Genomic DNA, 17449 nt, shown 5'->3' on the forward strand with positions numbered 1-17449 from the left:
CTCAGAATTCATGTCTCCTGATGCCAAATTCAGCATTCTTTCCAGTCTAACAGGATACCTCCCTACTATATATCATGATAAACTGCATTTAAATAAATTGTAAATCAGTAGGGCCCTGTTTTGGGCCCAATAACAAGATTTCCCATAGGAATAGTTAACTGAATCAAAGATAATAGACACTAAATTTATATTCAAATATGGCTTTTCTTTAAATGCTTTCCATAGAACATGTTTCATACACATTTTAAAATCAGATATATTGCGGTTAAGGAAGATTTTAGGAAGGAATACTGTTGTTTTAAACAGGTGATACATCTACCTTGGATCCCTAGCAAAGACCAGGCTGAATAATTTAATATCTGTTTATAAAATTCTGGAATTCGTTGCTAAGATACAACTATCTCATAACCATGGTACAGTATTCCAAGGAGACAAATCTCCCTGAGGCAAATGAACTGGACGTCTCCCTTCTCTAGCTCCTGCCAATCTCGTGCTGTTAAGAAAGGAAATCCACTAGACACAAATAGAGAAAAGGAGGTGAGTTTAGATTTAGCGGGAAGGATCTCAAATTCCAGATTGCTGACAGGTTGTTTGATTGTCTGGGTCACAAACCTATCAATGGATTTGCAAACAATATGGTATGGCTCTGATCAATTAGTATATCAATGTTATCATTTATTGAACCTTTACAGAAATCATATAAGTGTGATTTCCCCACCATATGAAACCCTTTGGTTGTGTGACTCAAGTACTAATTTCTTTAAGCTTTTAAAAGGAATCACTGTGATAAAAAAAAGGCTTTGAAAAAAATCCATAGTTATCACTGAGACAAAACGCCCCCCCTCAAAAGCCTAACAAAAAATAGCGAGACAGGGCAATATCTAAATTCTCCACCAGGTGATGCTCTGCTTAGTTTAGCTTTCCATCCATTACTTTTTCTGGTAAATGAATAAAATAGTTCTTTTCTTGGAGGCAGCAGTACTTCTATGTACCACCAGAGGGCGCCCAGTCTACAAATGTCAGCTACAATAGGAGCAGATGTTAACTAAACTTACTATGATTTCCAAAAAACAGGCTTTTTGGTGGGTTCCAAGCATTAACTCGGGATGAAATGAAATATTGTTCAAAATATTAAAAAGTGAAATATGTCCATACAGGGAAGCCTATTTACCCTATAAAGTGGAATAACATTCCATTTTTTGGTTTATTGCTTGAATTCATTGATCCAGAGACTGGTAGAGTGCTGAGATCACGTAATTTATTGTACTCAGGATAAAATGAACAAGAACTAGATCAAATACATCTGCCTCTGACCATTTCCTAGCCCTCCTAAGGCTATTTAAATTTTTTTAATTTAAATTTATTAGTTTATTATTATATTCATTATTGATAACAAATATTACAAATAGATATTAAATAATTTAAATTTATTAAATAAATAATGAATAAATTACATTTATTATTTTAAAATATATATACTATTAACTCCTTTCTCCCTTCTCAACCCTACCTTTATATCTGAAAATTTCCAAGTTAAACAAAAAGACCTTTTAAGAAATAAGCATAGCCAAGTAAAGTTGATCCATAAGATGGCCATGTCCCCAAAATGTCTTTGTGCACTTTGAATAAATCACCTCTTAGGTGCTTCTTAATAGGTCTTCTGGACACACTTTTGGTTGATGATTACACTGATTGAAGTTCTTAAATCTTTCAAAGCTGTTTTTCTTTACATTATTGAGGCCCTTGTATATTTTGTTCCACTTAATCTGCTTGGCTCACTTTACATCAGTTCATATTACTCAACACTCTGCACTTTACAATTTCTTTTGTCATCTCTTAATGGAAGAACAATATTCCATTGCATTCACATACCACAATTTGCTCAACCATTCTCCAGAAGGTGGGTGCCTCACCCCAAGAATCCAGGTTTTGCCTCTTCCCCCTTTTAATCTTTTCTTTAGGATTAGGAATTTGGCTTTGTATGTGATTAGTCTTACCCTATATCAGGGTCCTTTTAACTCTCCACTTTCCACCTGTATAGGATTCCAATAAAGATGAATTCAGTTTTTTATGCCAAACTATGTGTATATTAAATTCTCCTTGTCCATTTCAGATAATAAAGACATTCATCTAATGCACTCTGCCCTCTCCCTTTTCTTCCATACTTATTTACATATTCTTCTTCTCATGTACCCTATTTATGAGAAATAGCAAGTTCCATCCCCCCCTTTTTTTTGAATTAGTGTAGTCTTTCTCTCTGCCCCCTTCCTCTTTATAATTCATAGAACAGTTCCCATTCACCCCTATCAGAAGTCCTTTGTTTATTTAGGTATTTCAATACTTTCTGAGTACCTATCAAGGTTCTGAAGAGATATTTTGAATATCCAATAAGGTTCAATAAAGTTCTGAAGAACAGAGGTGTGCCAGAGCCAGCTTAAACTGATTCTGGAGTGATGATTGTTATGAGCATTTATATCTCAGAAATCAGCAAATAATACAAATCAGGGCTTGATAGATTATTTTGATTGTCTAGACTTAAGAAAATGATAGATAAAATATTAATAATAATGATCAATCTAAAAAATAAGTTATGTGTTTGTGTCTCTCACCCCCCCCAAACTAATTGTTAAACATTTACAAGCATACTATTGCTGAAGGGGCACTTGTTTCTTTTTCCTGTTAAAAAAAATCATCATTCAACCTCTTCTAAATGCTCAAATAAATTTGCCTTTCTAGGTTTCCCTTTACTCATGTTTGCATTTCAAAGTCTCTATTGAGTTCTGTTCTTTTCAACAGGAATGCCTGAAAGTTCTCTGAAATATTATATTAAAGGCCCATTTTTTTTCCTATTAGAGGATTATACTCAGATTTGCTGGTTAAATTATTATTTTCCTTTTGCTTTAGGAAGATTCAAAATATCCTCTTATTTATAGTAGAAACTCCCAGATGTTCTTTGATCCTGACTAGGGTTCCTTGACATTTGAATTGCTTTTTTTAAAATGCTTGCAGTATTTTTTCCTCTGATATGAGAGCTCTGGATTTTGTCTGTCACATTCCTGAAACTTTTCCTTTTGGATATTTCTCTCTTCTGGGGAAGTGATTGGCAAATTCTATCTTCATGTTGTCTTCCAGTTCTACAAGACTTTCACAATTTTCACTTAGGATTTTTTGAAATGTAGTGTCCAGGTTTTTTTAAAATATAGTTTTCAGATAATCTAATGATTCTTAAATTACCTCTTTTTGACTTGTTTTCCACATCAATTGTTTTTTTATATTATATATCTTACATTTTCTTCCATTTTCCAGTCATTTTATTTTATTGTAATATTTCTTGCTATCCCAGGGGATTATTGATTTCTGTTTCATCTATTCTACTTTTTAAAGACTTTATTTGATTAATATTTATTTTCTTTTCTAAATTATTTATTATCATTTAAATTGTTTCCTCTACAATTTTTCTTCCTTTTCCCAAGTATTCCTGTATTAGTTGTGGGAAAATAATTTTCTCCTTTCAGTCTCTGCTTGCCATCATTATAGAGTTACTTTCTCCTTCCAAGGCTAAGTTTTTGATCATTGTCACTCAATAAATACTTATTGTGTGCTTACTATGTGCCAGGTACTGTATGTAATAAGTACTAAGTACACAAAGGAAGTAAAATAAAACAATACAAAAACAGTCTTTGTTTTCCAAGAGTTCCCAGTCTAATGGGGGGAGGGGGAGGCAAATGACAACAACTATGTACAAATGAGATATATACAGAATAAATTGTAGATAATTACAGTGAGAATTGCACTAACCTTAAGGGGGAATTTAGAAAGATTTCTTATAGAAGGTGGAAATCAAATTGGGAATTAAATGAAGTCAGGAAAGCCAGGAAAAGGAGATGAAAATGGAGAAATTCTGATATGGGAGATAGTCAGTAAACATGCCTGGAGTTAGGAAATTCTGTGTACAAGGAATAATAATGAGGATAGTGTAACTGGATCTCAGAATATGTGGAGAAACATAAAGGTAGTATGAAAACTGGAAAAAAAAGAAGGGATCCAAATCAGGAAAATTTTTAACCAAACAGAAGTAATAAAAAACCATTAGAATTTATTGACACATCAGACCTGATCTTTAGGAAGATATGTAAGGTAAGGAGACCAACAAACAGATTATTGTAATTGCCAGACACGAGGTAAGGGACCTAGCCTTAATCACTGAATGGTTGGGATCTCAGGCAAAGTGAGACCTGTTGAAGACTTCAGCTTAAAAAGACCAAGGTCTCGCAGGACATCCAGGGCCATTTCCAGTTGTCCTGATCTATCTCTGGCCACTGGACCCAGATGGGGGGGAGTGTGAGACTTTCCTTCCCCACTGAAATCCAGTTCACTTGCATGTCATGGTATCACCTCCCTGGAAGTAGAACATTTGTGGTTGAGGGCAAGACCAAGGGGATGACGATCTCTGTGTAGCTGAGGTGGGAGACTGAGGAGAAGATCATGGAAAATCAGTTAAGGAAGTGGAGAGTTAATGTGTTTGAGGCAACATTAATGCATATGCTGAAATTCTCAGGTATAAGAAAGACTGAGACAGGAATTGAATTCTTGAAGGAAAGGAGAGATTTCTGGAGATAGGAAAATAGGTAATAGAACCTTGACTGGGTAATAAATATGTGTTGAGATGAACATCTCCAGAGATACAGGAATTTTTAAAATAGAAGTGGGGATCTTCTTTGATTTTCTTTATATATATATGGTCTGAGTCCAGATTTGAACTCAGGTCCTCCTGACTTCAGGGCTGGTGTCTTGCTATATTTTTAAGAGGGGTGGCTAACCCTCCTAGATTTTTACATCGACCTCTTCCTCTTAGGATCATAGGGTCTTTGAGGTTAAGAGTTCTGTGACATTTTAGGATTGTACTGGGGATCTCAGGGCTCTTGAGGTCTGAACCTTTCTCACACCAGTTCCTTATGCTGATATAAATCATTATTGATTCTCCAGAGCTTAGGAGGGCCCTAGTATAGTCATTTCTCAGCCCTGCAGCTTTCTCAAGGGAACGCTCTACTCTTGCTGCCTGCCTCCAGATAGTGATCCTTGCAGGTTGCCTGTCTCTTGACCTACCTGTGCTGGGAAGTTACCTTTATTTCCCTGAGGTGGTGCTGGATTTGCTGGAGGTCCCCTTTCCTTTATAGCCCATAGGGTTTTGGCTGACGTTTTGTGAACTTCTCTGTTAGAAGAGTCATTGACTATAGTTTCTCATTGGATTTCTTTTTAAAGTTTTTTTTTTCCTTAGATGCTCTAAATTTCTATTGATCAGAGAAATACAAATTAAGATAACTCTAAGATATCACTATAAATCTCTCAGATTGGCGAAGATGACAGGAAAAGATAATGACAAATGTTGGAGGGGATGTGGGAAAACTGAGACACTGATACATTGTTGGTGGAACTGTGGATACATCCACAATTCTCGAGAGTAATTTGGAACTATGTCCAAAGGGCCATCAAACTGTGCATACCCTTTGACCCAGCAGTGTTTCTACTGGAATTATATCCCAAAGAGATCTTGAAGGAGGGAAAGGGACCCGCATGTGCAAAAGTGTTTGTGGCAACCCTCTTTGTAGTGGCAAGAAACTGGAAACTGAATGGATGCTCATCAATTGGAGAATGGCTGAATAAGTTACGGTATATGAATGTTATGGAATATTATTGTTCTGTAAGGAATGACCAGCAGGATGAATACAGAGAGGCTTGGAGAGACTTACATGAACTGATGCTGAGTGAAATGAGCAGAACCGGGAGATCATTATATACTTCAACAACAATATTATATGATGATCAATTCTGATGGACCTGGCTCTATTCAACATTGAGAAAATTCAAACAAGTTCCAATTGTTCAGTGATGAAGAGAGAGATCTACACCCAGAGAGAGGCTATGGGAATTGAGTGTGGGTCACAACATAGCATTCTCACTCTTTTTGTTGTCTGCTTATATTTTGCTTTCTTTCTCATTTTTTCTTTTTGATATGATTTTTTCTTGTGCAGCATGATTATGGAAATCTGTATAGAAGAATTGCACATGTTTAATATATATTGGATTACTTGCTGTCTATGGGGAGGAGGTAAGAGGAAGGGAGGGAAAAAAATTTGGAACACAAGGTTTTGCAAGGATGTATGTTGAAAATTATCCATGCATCTGCTTTGAAAATAAAAAAAAGCCTTAATAAAATTTTTTTCTCATTCTGCTATTGGCAGAAAACACACAGCTTCTTAAACTATGACTTAAGACTCCACATGGGGATCTCATAATGTGAGGGTTGTGAAATTATGATTTATTATCAGCGGATATTTGATTTGTATGCCTATTTTATATGCTTATATTCCCAGAGTCGTATAAAAATTTTGTAGACGAAAAGGGGATACAAGGAGAAATAGTTTAAGAAGCCCTTCCTCAACAAATTTTTAAAAACTTGCTTAGGGTCACACAGCTAGGAAGGATTAAGTGTCTGAGGCCACCTTTGAACTCAGGTCCTCCTGACTCCAGAGCCGGTGCTCTATCCACTGAACCATCCAGCTGTCTCAAAACAACATTTAATATTTGTTTTTTAAAATTTTGAGTTCCAAATTCTTTTCCTCCCTTCTTCTCCTCTCTCCTCATTGAGAAGGCAAGCAAAATGATAAGGCTACATATGTATAATCTTGCAAAACATATTTCTCTATTATTTATTGTTCATTCTTCTTTCTTGAAGAGGATCAATGATGTTACAAAATTGGTCTTGATTTGTGAATGAATTGAATTTAAAAGTCATCAGATTCACTCTCTTACAGATCCATATTAGTCATGAAAGAAGACACAGACTTCTAAAAAACCCAACAAGGAAAATAAAGTTTTAAAAAGTATGCTTTCAGACTCCATCAGTTCTTTCTTTGGAGATGGATAGCATTTTTCATCACAAGTCCTTTAGAATTATCTTGAATTGTTCTCATTGGATTTCTTGATCATTTTTCATTCTGGTGAAAATTTGGGGGTTTTGATGCTGTAGGGGTGGGGGGCCCTGATGTGTAAACTCAGATTTATATCTTTGGTTGGAAGTTTTTGCTTGTAGTTATATTTCACACTTACCCTGCAGTCAATTCTTTCATGAAATGATTATATCATTTCAAGAGAGATTTTGAGGGAGAGGGGGAGAAGATAATTTTATTTCATTTGTGAAGACTACAATATGCAGTTATTGCTACCTAATCATTTTGTAAACATGGTTGTAATACCTCTATTATTTGGCAACTTTATTCTTCCATTAGTTTACAGAGAATACAGAGAGGGTCAATTGCCAATCCCTGGATCAATAAATCCACTCCTGTGGTTCTGATGAGGAGATAGATACTAGGGCATAAGAGGAATTAAATTTCTAAAATAGCACTTCCTATTTTGTCCAGAGTGCAAAAGACACAGTTCACTCACCCTTCTCCCTCTCATGGGTGAATGTGGGGTATTGCTTTCTCTTCTGTGCTGTTTGTCCTGTTTTCAGCTGCCTGAGGTGATCCTCTCCAGACTGTGAGTTCAAGCCATGATGATTCCAGGCAGACTAGTTCAGCCAGTTAGCTCAGCAGTGAAGTCCCAAGAACTCCTATTGCCTCAGGTGGCAAAGTAGATTAGAACCTGGTACTAGGCCATATAGGAATTGAGCCAAAATAGGACTAATCCTGTTCTGCTGCTCAGAGTCTGAGGCAGTGTAAAGAGAAGGGAAACTTGTGCCTCCCAGATATTGAGGGAGTGAGCTGCTTTTGTATATTTGTGATTATCCTTTCCAAGGTATTTTGGAGATTCCCTAATTTGGTACTAAAGTCCAGGCTTCTATCCCTACAATTGAGAGAAAACTACCAGTTGAGGTTGGAGCCATTACTTCTTAAACTCTGGCTTAAGACCCCACATGGGGTCTCATAACTGAATGAGGGGGTTGTGAAATTATGATTTGTTGTCAGTAAATGTTTGATTTGTATACCTATTTTATATACTTATATACCTAGAATCATATAAAATTTTTTAGACTAAAAGATGTCGCAGATGGAAACAGTTTAAGAAACCCTTTCCTAAACCCCATTAAAGGCTCCAGAGAAACTTTCAGGTTCCAGAATTCCAGGTACACACACATGCATGTTACACAGATATTATCTATCTACCTACCTATGTACTCATAGGTTGTCATGAAGAGCTCACTGAATGCCTGTTACAATGCTTTGTAACCACAGAACATCATATAACTGTAAACCAGCATTTTTCTATATGGAGTACCATGGCACAATTGATAAAGACCTGACTTTAGAGTTTAAAAAGACCTGGGTTCATGACATACCTTACATAGGAATTATGGGGAAGTCAAGTTACCATGTTACTTTCTCTTTATTTTTATTTCTATTATTAGCTCTTTGCTATACATTACAGAAGCATTTTCAATCTGTAATGGAAGCCGTTTTTAAACAAGATTTTCCTATGCTACTAAAATCACAGATCTGGATCAAAAATGTAAGTTAGACATATAAAAGAATGATATTAGCTCATATTTTATATTGTTTTATAATTATTTTTTATTTTATAATGTTATATAGTTATGTAGCATACTCACATTTAGTATAGCAATTCATTTGATCTCATAGTCTTACAGATAGGTAGAACAAAATAAAAATGCAGGCTCAGAAAATTTCAGAGTTCAACCAGATCTTAGCAGTTATCTATCCAATTCCCATGTTTTTCAGATGAGGAAAAAAGAGAAAAATGGCATATCTAAGTTCATCCATCTAGTACTGGGAAGATTTGGGAGGTGATCACGAGATTCCAAGCCTGTGGTTCTTTCTATTATATCAAACTATCACATTCATTCATTTAGATCATTTTTATGCTTCTATGGCCCACTAAAAATATCTCTTTGTTTAAAGTAAACTCTCTTTAGATTATTTCAGATAGTATTATCTGGCAGCATCAGATAGTAGACTTGAATTGCCTCAAGTGTGTTTGAAGTGTACTGCCTTCTTTAGTCACTATTTTCTCAGAAACACAATCCTTATAAAGATCATTATTAAATTAGCATATTGTTGCCCTATCATAAAATTGGTATCTGAGAAACTTTTTTGTGAAGGTGCCTTTCATGGCTGAGAAATAGGAATATTTTTTTCTATTCACATTCTATATTCTCTAGAGGTCTACCATATTTCACCATTCCAATATTCTATTTGAGTTTCATTTTTTGTTGTTGTTGTTATATTTAGGTCTGAAAGGGAGCAAATTGGAGTCAAAGGAGGAAAATATACACATACATACAGAGGTGTGCAGAAATATATCTTACTCAACAGGGAAATAGGAGGAAAAGGGGTTATGCAAAAGGTAGAAATAAGGGAACCTAGATAAAGGAAGATTAGTCAGAAGTAAAACAAATTCTTCAAGAGTGGGCATTGAAAAAAGATAAGGAAAAACATACGTGAACAGTATTAAAGGAAATACACATAATTATCATAATTATGAATATGAATGGGAAAAACTCACCCATAAAATGAAAGAAAATAACAAGATGGATTAGAAATCAAAATCCAACAATATCTTGTTTATATTAAATATATTTGGAACAGGGGCACACAGTGTTAAAACAAAGAGCTAGAGCAAAATTTATTATGTTTCAACAGAATTAAAAAGGCAGAGGTAATAATCACAATTTCAGACAATATAAAAACAAAAATAGACTTACTTGGAAAAGATGAAACTCTATTTTGCTAGAAAAAATAACAAAACAAGGAATTAACATTAATATTAAAAATATTTACATGAAATGGTGCAGCATTTAAGTTCTTAAATAAATTACACATATTATCTGGCAGCAACAGATAGTAGACTTGAATTGCCTCAAGTGGGTTTGAATTATACCTTTTTACTGGCAAAGCTAGTCTTAGTCAATATTTTCTCAGAAACACATCCACATGAACATCAGTATTAAATTGATATGTTATTGCTTGGAGATGTTTTTGAGTCATTTTATTTTCTGCCCTTTGTAGCTAAAAGGCCATCTACAAGAGGTATCTCCACTTTCTGCTCACTCACTCCTACAGTGTGGCTTTTGATGCTATCAAATTACTCTCTTCAGAGTTACTAATGATCTCTTATTGCCAAATCCACTGGCCCCATTTGGACTTTCTGTGGTTTTTTGACAGAATTTCAGGGACACCACTCTCTCCTGATTTTTTTCCTTTCTATCTGATCCTTCTCTGCCTCTTTTGCTAAATCTTCTTTCAGATCATCCCTTCTTACTGGAAGTATCCCTCAAAGATCTGCCCTGAGTCCTTTTCTCTTCTCCCTCTATACTATTTCACTTGGTGATCTTAGCTTCCATAGATTTAATTACCATCTGATGATTTTCAAATCTATCTTTCCAGCCCCAATCTTTCTGCCGACCTCCAATCTTAGATCTTCAGCTACCTTTTAGATAAATGTTCAGTAAACATCTCATTATCTTTCCCCTAAATCTCAACTCTAACCCCCATCCCAAAGTTGATGACAACATCATCCTCCCAGTCCCTCATGCTCAAAATCTAGGGGAAACCCCATTTTCTTCACTCTCTCTCTCTCATATTCCTCTTCCCTACCCATATCCCTCAAAGCTGTTGCCCAGCTCTAAAATACTCCCCTTCTCTCCTTTACCACTGTCACTACTTTAATGTAGGTTTTTAGCACCAGCTTGATTATTGTAATAGCCTGTTGCTTCTGTTTGCCCAAAACGTTTCCCCACTTCAAGCCATTCTCCATTCAGCCATTAAAGTGTTTTTCCTAAAATACAAGTCTGATCATGTCAACCCGTCAATACTCAATAAATACCAGTGCTTCCTCTTGCTTCCAGGAGCAAATACAGATTACTCTTGTTTGACTTTCAAAGCTCTCCTACCTTTCCTAACAAGCAATCTCTGATCCAGATACTTTGGCCTCCTGGCTATTCCATTATCAAGACAGTCTCTCAACTCCAGACATTCTCTCTGGTGGTCCCCTGCCTAAAATATGCTCTTTCCTCCACTATTGATTACTGACCTCTCTGGCTTATATTAATTCCCAAGTAAATTCCTATCTTCCACAGGAAGCCTTTCCTAATCCCTAATTTTTTAAAATTTATTTATTTTAATACACATTGCTTTATAAATCATGTTAGGAGAGAAAAATCAGAACAAAAGGGAAAAACCATGAAAGAGGGAAAAAAAACAGAAAAAAAGAAATGAACATAGCATGTGTTGATTTACATTCAATCTCTATAGTTCTTTTTCTGAATGCAAATGACATTTTCTATTGGGATTGTTTGAGATCACTGAACCACTGAGAAGAACCAAGGCTTTCATGGTTAATCTTTGCACATTCTTGCTATTATTATGTACAATGTGTTCCTCGTTCTGCTTGTTTTATTCAACATCAGTAACTCTTTCCAGGCCTTCCTAAAATCAGTTTGTTCATCATTTCTTAGGGAACAATAATATTCCATTATCTTCATATATCACAATTTATTCAGCCCAAATGATGGGCATTTACTAATTTTCCAATTCTTTGCTACCACTAAAAGAGCTGCTACAAATATGTTTGTGCTTATGGGTTCTTTTCCCTCCTTTACCCAACTCCTCTTAATTCCAGGGCCTTCCCTCTAGCAATGATTTCCTATTTATCTTGAATATAGCTTGCTTTATATATATGTATATATATATTTACACACACACACACACACACACATATATATATATATTTGTCTCCCCCATTTAAATTTAAATATCAAGAAAGAAGGAATTGATTTTTACTTATTTTTGTATCCCCAGTTCCTGGGATTTGGTAGGTGCTTAATGTTTATTAAATTGAATTGAAGTTTGGAAATTATGTCTTGGGTGGGATTAAAAAAAATAGTCTTCCATCCTACTTCTTAACCTTGGTCTTCATGTTAGTTCTGGACTCTGTGCCATTCAGTAGGAAATATGTGTGTGTTGAGGGGTATGCTGAAGAGCTTCTGTCCCTTTTTATACTCCTCTGATGTTTTCACAGATTAGGGATATGCTTCCTTTCAGTGCTTCCAAAGTGATGTGATCTGGGATGAAGTCTGGTCGTTGCTCTCCTTATCCGAAACTTCCTGACCTAGGTTTAGGTTTGTTGACTTACCTCCATAGGGAGAGTTTTAATAAGCTACAGCTGGACTCAGCCACAGTTAGCTCATTTGGAGCTTCTGTAGATTCAGATTGACTGAAGTGCAGGTTCTCTTTTCCTCTAGGATTCCTGCCCAGGTCATTGTACAGCAGATTTCCATTCTGGGCTAGAGGCTAGAATTGAGTTCCTGCTTAGAGTCCCAAAGCTACTGTTTACTTCCAGAACTTCTTCCTCGTTAAGTATAGAGCTAGAACTCATACTAATTACTGCTCCTCTCTAACTTGGATCTATGACCCAATAATCAGTAGGAAGTGGATGACAGAGCTATCCAATACAACCTATTCCCATGCCCTATATGTGTAAGTAGGCACTTAATAATAATAATAATTAATAATAATCAATTGTGCAATTAATAATTAGTAATTGAAATTTATAATATATGTATATAGCTGGTGTGCACCAAAGTAAGCTGTTAAGACCTTTATGAATCCTGTTGTGTCTCTTTAAAGAGTCAAGAGTGCTTTGGCAAGGTTGACTCATTTATCAATTAATTGTCAAACAAATATTAAATGTCTACTTATGTGTCAGGCATTATGATAAGTGTTGGGTACACCAAGATAAAAAAATGTTCCTGCCTTCAAGAAACTTTCATTCTATTGGAATAGATAATTTTATATTCAAAATAAATTTTGATTGGAAAAAACTAGTAGTTTGGGAGATCAGGAAAGGATTTGTATAAGATAGCGATTCCCTTTATATTTTTGTCCGCCTGTATTTTTTATTTCCTTCACAGGCTAATTGTACACTATTTCAAAGTCTGATTCTTTTTGTACAGCAAAATAACTGTTTGGACATGTATACATATATTATATTTAATTTATACTTTAAAATATTTAACATGTATTGGTCAACCTGCCATCTGGGGAGGGAGTGGGGGAAAGGAGGGGAAAAATTGGAACAAAAGATTTGGCAATTGTCAATGCTGTAAAAATTACCCATGCATATAACGTAAATAAAAAGCTATAATAAAAAAACATTAAAAAAAATAAAATAGTGATTCCCATTATTGAGTTTGCATATCCTTTTGGGATTTGCAGCTAAAAATTGTGCCTTAGGGATTGTAAGTAGTAATGATGAGCATGTACAAAAATATTTATAGCAACTCTTTTTGTGGTGGCAAAAAATTGGAAACTGAGGAGATGCCCATCAATTTGAATAAGTTGTGGTATATAAATATAATGGATTACTCTTCAGTTATAGGAAATTATGAGCAGGCTGATTTCAGAAAAACCTAGGAAGACTTACCTGAACTGATGCTCAGTGAAGTGAGCAGAACCAGAAGAACATTGTGCAATACAGTGATCCAGGACAATTCCAAAAGACTTGGGATGGAAAATGCTATTCTCATCCAAAGAAAGAACTATGAGACTAAATGCAGATCTATTTTCCATTTTTTTTCTTTCTTATGTTTTTTCCCTTTTGTTCTGATTCTTTTTCCCCAACAGACTAATGTGGAAATATATGATTATACATATATAACTTTAAAAAAGGAAATAGTAATGAGAAAGAAGTAGTTTTCAAAAATGGGAAGACAGCCTGAGAAAAGGCTTGGAGAGAAGGTACATGAAATCTTATTTAAAAAGGAGAAGAAAAAGGCCAGTAGGCTAGATTGAAAACTAAGTAAAGGGAAGTAACATATAAAAACTTAGAAATATAGATTGGGGAGTGCTTTAAATTCCAAAGGAGTTTGTCATTGATTTTGGAGGTAATAGGAAACCATAGAAGTTTGTTGAATTTGTGGGTGACATGATGAGTTCTATGGCTTAGAAAATCATTTTGGGTAGGTGCCCATAAATTTAGAAATGACTTTAGAGATTGTGTTATGTGAATGTAATGGAATATTATTCCATTATTCCAATAATAATGGAATATTATTATTCCATAAGAAATGATGAAAAGAACCATTCAGAGAATGGTGAATTGAAACTTATAAGTGAATTCTGATGAAAAGTGAAGTGAGCAGAGTGAAAATGACTTATATGATGGCTACAATAGTATAAAGTAAAACAACTTAATTTAATGACCAGTCACAATTTCAAAGAAGAGGTGTGTGTGTGTGTGTGTGTGTGTGTGTGTGTGTGTGTGTGTGTGTAAGAGAGAGTGAACAAAGTGAGCAGTTCCTGAGTTTATATATTAGAAGCACAGAATGAGACAGATATTTTCAGAAACATCGAGGAGCAGATTGATTGTGCCTGTTTGTTACAATATAGAATTTCTATTTGTGTGTATAAATTATGGAGAGCAAGTTTTGGGATTAATGCATGGATAGTATAGTGAAACTAAATAGAAGGAAAGAATGAAAAGAATAAAAGAAGAAAGAAAAGAAAGCATCACTGAAACATTTTTGTAGAAGATTGAAAAAAGAAGTTCAGAAAATAATTCAGACAGCTTCTTTCTTGTGTATTCTATTAGTTCATCTGGTCCTTCTGTCTAGTATCCTTGTTCTCCTGATCCCCATGTCCTATCTTTTACTGTTTAGTTATTTTTTTTGAAGGTCAGTTTCAAGGGGGCGGGGCGGGGTGAGTAGCACAGGTGCATGACTAGCTATGACTCAGACACCTTTAGCAAGATACCTTTAAATATAGTTTCAGTAGGTCAAAGGCAAGACAAATTCACACCTTGTGGAAGATTGGACAATAATTTAAAGGTGGGGTTAATTGAATAAATCAATTATTGTCACTCCACCCCATTTAGAATAAATGATAAAATGTCATGCTTTTACAGTTTAATCTGATAAGAACTATCTCCATCAATCAACTCAAAGATCTTGGAATAAGTTTTTTTAAAAAGATTTTATTTTAAAATAAAATTTTATTATATTAAATTTTTTTTTAAAAATGGGCAGGACAAAACAAAGTTTTTTAATTTTCTTTCTCACTGAGGCAATTGGGGTTAAGTGACTTGTCCAGGGTCACATAGCTAGGAGTATTAAATATCTGAGGCCTGGATTAGAACTTCAGTCCTCCTGATTTCAGGCCTAGTACTCTATCCACTATGCCATCTAGCTGCCTTCTTAAATAATATTTGCTTGTCTAGACTATTTTTTCTTTTTCTTTTTCTTTTTTTGTTTTGGTTTCCAAACATCCTTTTTTTAAAAAAAGCTTTTTATTTTCAAAATAGATGCAAAATTAGTTTTCAACATTCACCCTTGCAAAACGTTGTGTTCCAGATTTTTTTCCCTCCTTTCCCCTTACCCCCTCTTTAGACAGCAAGCAATCCAATATATGTTAAACATGTATAATTCTTCTATCCATATTTCGATAATTATTATATTGCACAAGAAAAATCAGATTAAAAAGGAAAAAAATGAGAAAGAAAACAAAAAGGAAGCAAAAACAAAAAAGTTAAAATACTATGTAGTGAACTAAACTCAGTTCCCATAGCCCTCTCTCTGGTTACAGATGGCTCTCTCCATCACAAGACCATTGGAACTGGTCTGAATCACTTTGCTATTGGAAAGAGCCGAGTTCATCAGAGTTGATCATCACATAATATTGTTATTGTGTCCTCCTGGTCCTGCTCATTTCACTCAGCATCAGTTCATGTAAATCTCTCCAGATCTCTCTGAAATCATCCTGCTGATCCTTTCTTATAGAACAGTAATATTCTATAACATTCATATACCATAACTTGGAATAAGTTTTTTAAAATCCTCCGAATGGAGTGATCTCAACAGATTGGTTGGTCACTTCTATAAAATATTGAGCCATTTCAGGCTCGAGAGATGTTGAAGCAAGTGGAGAAGAGAGAAAACTTCAACTAAACCCTTCTCCCTCCCTTTGGCTGAAGATGGACTTTCATGAATTTCAGAGATGCAGAGGCCTTCCCGTATTCCCATAGGTATGCTGAAATCATCTGATTTCAGTATCTGAATCAAGAGCTAAGCAAAGACTCGATAGATTCAAGACTACAAAGAGTTCAGTAATATCTTGAAGCCTCCAGGCAAATGACTTCCAGACACTTAAACTTGAGCCATGAACTTTGTATGTACTTGTGGGAGAGGGTATCAAAGACATCTGAAGGATTGTCTTATACTAGCTTTTCTTACTGTATCACTTGGACAAATACCCTTTTCTAAAATTGAATTGTGACTAATTAATAATCCACTACTAATGTGGAGAGAGTACATCAGAATGGAGGCTTGAGCCCACAAAGTGGGGAAACTGTCACACGGATGCACTGTGAACTGATCTAACTATTCTGAAGAGCAATTTGGAACTGGACCCAAAGACTTATAAAACTGCATACCCTTTGATTCATCAATACTACTGCTAGGTCTATATCCCAAAGACATTTAAACAAATTGCAGGTGGGGAGAGGGGGAAGGACTATTTATACAAAAATATTTATAGCAGCTCTTTTTGTGGTGGCTAAGAAATGAAAACTGAATGTCCATCAATTGGGGAATGCTAAATTAAGATGTGATTTATTATTGTAATGGAATATTATTGTGCTATAAGAAATGACAAGCAGATTGATTTCAGAAAAACCTGGAAAGATTTACATGAATTGATGCTCAGTGATGGGAATAGAACTAGAACTCTGTACACAGTAACAACAATATTGTATGAAGAATTGTTCATGATTTAGTTGTTCTCAGGAATACAATAATTTGAGACAATCCCAAAGGACTAATGATGAAGTATACTATCTGCCTCCAAAGAAAGAACTGATATTGTTTGGATACAAACTGAAGCATGTTATTTTTTTGCTTTCTTTCTTTCATTTTTTCTCTTATTCAAGTTTTCTTGTACAAAATGACTAATGTGGAAATGTTTTATATGACTGAATGCAACAAAATTTCTTAAGCACTTACTAAGTATACTATGTTTTACAATTATTATCTTGTTTGATCTTCACAACAACTCTGGGAGTAGATATTATTTCCACTTTGTAGATAAGGAAACCAAGGAAGTCATAAATTAAGTGACTTGTCCAGTATCACACAGTTAGTATGTCTCTGAGTAAGATGAGTCTTCCTGACTCCAGGCCCATTAGTCTATCCACTAAGCCATCTAGCTACTTCAGACAGCTCCTTCTCAAAAGAGTCTTGTCTTGTTAAAGGGACACAAGGAAGGCCCAGTAAGACCTTGCCAAACTCTTTGATAAGAGAAATATGGGATTTAGGATCCATGTTTCATATTTGTACTTGACTGGAGTCCATCCAATCTCCCTCCAGTGCTTATGAAAGGGATGGATAGGATATGATAATATGGTACATTTAAATTGTACTTCACACTTACAAATCACT

The 17449-nt window shown here is 35.1% G+C and overlaps 1 protein-coding gene across 5 annotated transcripts in view; it reads left to right on the forward strand.

Annotated features, from left to right (window-relative positions):
• The first annotated feature begins 445 nt into the window (after positions 1-445).
• The window catches only part of LOC127564676 (maestro heat-like repeat-containing protein family member 1), an 82067-nt gene continuing 65063 nt past the window's right edge, over positions 446-17449 (forward strand). For all 5 annotated transcript variants that reach the window (XM_052001397.1, XM_052001400.1, XM_052001398.1 and 2 more), the window contains exon 1: positions 446-537. The gene's annotated coding sequence lies outside the window, so the exon portion shown is untranslated. The remainder of the gene's footprint in view (positions 538-17449) is intronic.

Source organism: Antechinus flavipes, chromosome 5 (assembly GCF_016432865.1).
Source record: "Antechinus flavipes isolate AdamAnt ecotype Samford, QLD, Australia chromosome 5, AdamAnt_v2, whole genome shotgun sequence".
Taxonomy (NCBI): domain Eukaryota; kingdom Metazoa; phylum Chordata; class Mammalia; order Dasyuromorphia; family Dasyuridae; genus Antechinus; species Antechinus flavipes.